The sequence below is a fragment of the Triticum aestivum genome, chromosome 5A, assembly GCF_018294505.1.
Source record: "Triticum aestivum cultivar Chinese Spring chromosome 5A, IWGSC CS RefSeq v2.1, whole genome shotgun sequence".
Lineage (NCBI taxonomy): Eukaryota > Viridiplantae > Streptophyta > Magnoliopsida > Poales > Poaceae > Triticum > Triticum aestivum.
The window spans coordinates 569239258-569244938 of NC_057806.1; the positions used below are offsets into that span (position 1 = coordinate 569239258).

The 5681-nt window shown below is 47.3% G+C and overlaps 1 long non-coding RNA gene across 1 annotated transcript; it reads left to right on the forward strand.

The window, feature by feature from the left end:
• The first annotated feature begins 2087 nt into the window (after nucleotides 1-2087).
• LOC123107745 (uncharacterized) lies at nucleotides 2088-2674 on the forward strand. The gene is made up of 2 exons (XR_006451742.1): nucleotides 2088-2206; nucleotides 2334-2674. It is a non-coding gene; the product is annotated as an uncharacterized lncRNA (long non-coding RNA).
• The last annotated feature ends 3007 nt before the right edge of the window (nucleotides 2675-5681 follow it).

Below are 5681 nucleotides of genomic sequence, written 5' to 3' on the forward strand. Positions count from 1 at the left end.
AAAAAAACATTAGTTAAGACTCAATGAAAAAATTCCTATCATATGCATCAAATGACATCTCCTTCTCTGTAGGAATTGAAATGCATGTCATCTCACTTCCTATGATTTTTTTATTTCTATAATATTTATATTCTATAAACCAAAGGACCGCGAGGCCCTGCATCGGCGCCCTATGGCACCTGGCTGGATACAAGGATTTCATGGGGCCCAGGAAAGTTGGGGAAGAGGAGCAGAGAAAACAGAGTATATGTGAGAAGAATCAGAGATGAGAGGAGAGTTCTTCTCTCTCAAGTTTCTAATCAGCAGATGAGTACAACCTCTGAGCACATTGCCTGCCCACATCCGGTTTCTGACCTACTTTGGGTTTGGATGGTGCAATTGCTTCGAACAGTGAGGTTCAGGGCTTACCGATTCACCTCACTGAGGCTGCGGCTCCTCTATTTTAGACTATATATTTTCACAAATACGCTAGATGCATATCATTTCATTTATACAGGGTTAGAAAATACAAGGTGTTAGAAGGGATAGAGATTGGTGGAATCAATGTTTATTACTTGAGCCTCGTGGGCATATATATAGAGTACAATAACCAACTTGAAGTACAATACAAGGTATGGTAATATCCTACGCAATCCTATCTTTTCTAATAAGCATAATACTTGACATCCCCGCAGTCACAAGGATAGCGACGCAGACGATGAAACTAGAGAAGGATCCAAAGGTAAGTCGACAAACATCCCCCCACAGTCATAACAGTCGATGCATCGTAGAAGGTGTGGCTGGAGTGGAAACCGATGAGGTTGGTCATGAAAAAGGTAGCTCTTTGTGCCAATGTCGACGTAGCCCAGAGCGTAGGATGGTGTAGCCGTGGTCGAGGTAGTTGTGTGAGGGACGTCGTAGTCGATGTCGAGTCTAGGTGACCGGTGTCGAGGTAGTCACCGTGAAGCCGCAAAAGAAGAGCGGCGACGGCTAGGTTAGGAGTGCGGCGACGATACTCAAAGTAGGCATGAAGAATCCGACAACGTGACGAAGACCAGCACGGACGGAGGCGTTCGCGTGCCTAGGAAGGCGGCGCGACGCATACCACACAGAAGTCGACGCACATGGACGACGAAGTGGTCCGCGTGCTGCGGCGCTACTGCCCGAAGAGGCGACGCAGTGGCGGCGCACGGGTCGGCGAGACGGTGGGGAAGACCTCAGGGTGGCGACAGGGACCGCATGCCACGCTCGCTACGGCCAGATGAGGCAACGCAACAGCAGAGCAGCGGCAGAGCGAGAGTCAGTGCAGCCACAGGAACAGCGTGGAGTGAATGGCCTCGGCGGCGGTGGACCGTGGTCCACGACACTACGGCCCAAAAGATGGTGCAGCGGAAGCGCACGGGTTGGTGCAGCTGCCGGGAGAACCAAGGGGCGGGAGCAAGGACCGCTTGACATGCTAGCTACGGCCCGATGGAGCGACGCAGGGACAGTGTGAGGGTCGGTGCAACCACGAGGGCGGCCTAGAACGGACGGCGTCGGGATAGACCGTGAGTGGCAACACTACGGCTGCGCGACCTAGTGATAGCGCACGAGTCGATGCATCCGCGGGCAGTGGCGGAGACGGGGAACCGGCAGGGCCCGTGGCCCCCCTAACATCATGTATTTGCTGCATATTTTTTTGATGAACAGTGCAAAATTAGTGTTGATTTATTGTTAAATTAATACTTTGGCCCTCCTCAATCAACTTTTAGAGCACTTGGCCCTTCTAATAGAATTTTTCTGACTCCGCCACTGTCCGCGCCTCCACGGGAAGAACCATAGAACGGTGATGCAGCGATTCAAAGGGACGACACGGCGACAGCGACGGAGCCAGCATAGACGCGTTGGGTTCAAGTGAACCCAACGACTTTTACCTGATACGTCCGTGTGGGTACGTATTTACGTGATATGAACCCATTAAAAAATCTTGGCTGACCCCATCAAATTACACACATCACGTCACGTGGATAGGCAAACAAAGGGCCCAAAAGGCAAAAGCCCAGGAGCAAAGCAAATGAGTACGGACGCAGCCTGTATATATATACGCTCGCAGCCGCACACGGCACGCCTCGGTCTGTTCGTTTCTCCAATTTCCACCTCTCGCCTGTTCGGCCTTGGCGCCTCGGCCGCCGCACGCCAGCGCTCACTCCCAGCAGTAACGTCGGAAAGCAGCCCGCTGCAGATCGAGGTAATTAGATGACATCGCCATATGCCCATATCCCCTCTTTTGTGGATGTTCTATCTATCCTAATAGCAGTGATTTTTTTGCCCTAGTTTTTTGATTTATTTTTCTCCATGGACTTTGATTGATCTAGGATATGGAGTAGTATTAATCAAGAACTCGGTCATCAGATCCAGATAATGATACAGGCACACGAAGGTCACCCATTATTTTGCAGAGGATAGGCTCCAAAAAAACCAAAATAAAGCTATATAGAATGTAGTTCTTGAGAATGCTCCAAAAAACTGTAGGTGGGTATGTGGAGATATTTAAGAAAAATTCAAATTATTTTGCAATGGTAACATCAAACAACTTGTCACATTTTCAACGTTCCAGGAAGATAAAAAGCTACACCTGAAGCTACAAAGTTATTTGATACTACTCATAATATGTAAACAAGTGATTTTATAATATTATTAAACCGGTATTCTTGCACTCTTCAGTTTTTAATGCAACACAATATGTGATATGTGATGTCGTATTTCTATTCATTATGTTGTTTTCGGGTGTCATAATTTTGTTGTAAGATAATTCAAAATTAGACTTTACACTTCACATATTAGTACCAACTTCTCACAATGAGCCATGGAGTGAATCCAATGGCCAAATTTTCTGGGTTCGCCCGTGCACGGCGACAACCCGTTGCTCGACTTGGCCTGGCTGGAATAGGCATGTGATCACCGACCAGCACACACATGTGATCCTAGCCATATGTGATCCATCGGCTTGGCCTGGTGGCCCAACGCGAGCGGCCGCCCGCGTAGGCGTGCGTGCAGCCATCCACGTCCGCGCGAGACACGCGAGTACACACGGCTGGAAACGTCTACAGCCACACGCGTCCATGGTGCAATGAGCGAAGCAGTGAGGCACGCCATCGTGGGCCACATGGCTAGCACAGGAGTGCGCGACGGCTGCCCACCAGCAGACCCGAAGTGCTGCATGCAGATTGCAGACGAGGCAGCGGATCTCGGTGGATGACGAAGATGTTGACCAAGCAGGCACGCTTGTAGATGACGAACGGTGGTGTGCGACCCATATCAATTATAGATTAGAAAACCAAAAAGAAACACGGATCAAATTGACCGGTGACAGAGAAAAAACCCGGAATTAGTTGGTCGAAAAAAGATTTTTTTAGGACAGCCGGTCAACACGACGGGCGGACGAACTTTAGGTACAGACGGACGCGGCCCCCGGTGGCGGCCATAAAGACCGACCACGGCGCCAAGCGGGAGTGGCGGCGGCGGATAGGGTTTGGATCAGTTAGGCCGATGCCATGTTAAAAGGGATAGAGAGGTTGATGTAATCAATGTTTATGATTTAAGCCTCGTGGTCATATATATAAAATAATGACTAATTTAGAGTACAAGACAAGGTAGGATAAGATCTTACACTATCGCAATCATAATACCAAACACAAGGAGCAAGCCAATGCCGACGTACACGAGTATAATGACTGCTAAGGAGCATAGGAGAAGGGGGTGCGCGGCCCCGAAATTACATAAGCCAATTGTGTACAAATGATCATGCTTAGCCCCTTTGGCTTCAACGTTGGCCCGAACGCAAGCTTCATCCTCGATCTGACCGAGCAGTGCCGGTAGCGAGGGCTCGATCCCATCAAAGATGCATGAGTTACGGTGCTTCCACAGGAGCCCTATGACATTGGTGGCAAGCGAAGCCACATTCTTACGTAAACATGCCGAGGTAGGCCGCTGCGTGCTATGCCACCAGCTGAAAATCACTGCGTCGGCAGTAGGCAGGAGAGGCAGTTGGCTCTGGCTCCTCTATTTCTGAATTTGCGCAGCCCCTTCTTCAGTTACTCGCCAGGCCTGTCCCAATTGTGCGGACCCCTTGTTTAACACAGTGCCTCAGTCAAGTGCTCTTCCTCCTGACTAACAAGGTTCCTAACAATAAGTGCTATTCCTTTTTTTTTAGAAAAGGAATAGGTGGCATTCCATAGATGCAGTTATTATTTAATCAATGTCACACTTATTGTCCGAGCCCAGACCTAATAACGCTATGACAACTCGTTTGATAGAAGTGAGCATATATAGCCGTGAAAAATCTCCAACAGTACTTCACATATGAAACATGGTGGAAAGCAAATGCTACATGAAACATTGAAATGGATCTTTCTCCCTCTGTAAATAAATAATAGATGTAACAGGGCAAGGTCCATATATTTTGTGCCAAAATGCTAAATGGAGCTCGGCCTCCATGGATATCGAATTTGAAATGATCAAAATTCATATGTGTACGTTTCAAAAAACTTAAAAAAAAACACACACATACTTGGGACATAATATACAAGTGCGCAAATTTTTAGGGCGAAATATGTTAAAATGACTCCTGCACACAAGAAAACAAATATGCGCCTTTTTAGTAAATGTACTATTCGTCCTCAAAGTCCACGATTTCATTTTTTTTGCACAGCTCGCATCTCAAGGTGTTTCATCCTAAAATTTGACAAACACGCACATCACATCCTTGTATACTTGTTCAATTTTAGTTTCAGATTTTGTTTGAGATTGAGAAGTTTGAATTTCATTTTTTTTCAAGAATTTTGAGATCCAGCGACCACTGACCAAGCTTCTGGACTTGCTTGTAAATATTAGATCCTAGAGGACTTCCTTGCAAACTTCCAAGAGCTCAACATGCAATTGGTGGATCTTAGTTCCAAGGGCTCTTAGGAGCCCGTATAATGGGAGCACGGGGAGCTCGGTATCACCTGATATTTTCCCATCTCGACCTTACCGGTATAGTAGTTCGTAATGCATATGTACACCAAATATTTAAGACGGGTGGACCCACATCAACGACAATGTTCATAAGTCAAGTCTATGCTTACCTCCCAAGCTATCTACTTCGTCACACTGCCACCGGGTATCGTTCATGATATCAACAAACTTGGGCGGGGTTTTATATGGTCCGCTTCGGACAAGACGACCAGTACTAAATGCAAGGCCAATTCAGAAGAGGTTTGTAGGCCTACAGAGTATGGTGGGCTCGGCGGGCTATAATATGGACAAATTTGCTCGCGTTGTTAGGCTTCAGTGGCCATGGTTTGAGTGGAAGGAGGTTATCAAGCTATATGTGGGGATGGGAAAACCATGTGATGAGGATGATCTCAACCTCTTCTATGCCTCAACCACCATTACCGTTGAGCACGGCTCCAGGACACCGTATTGGAGCTCTCCTTGGCCACTTGGGCGTAAGCCCATGGAAATGCACCTCTTATCTTTGAGACTTCCTCTAGAAAGAATTAGAAAGTTAGAGAGGCTCTACGCGACAACAATGCATGGATTTTCAAGATCAAGCTTTCCACCACAGTGTCCATCCAGCACATTAGCTATTTTTTCATGCTTTGGATGCTCTTCATGAGATGCAATCGTGATGAGCACACACAGGATGACATCGATTGGAAGCACACGTCTAGTGGACACTA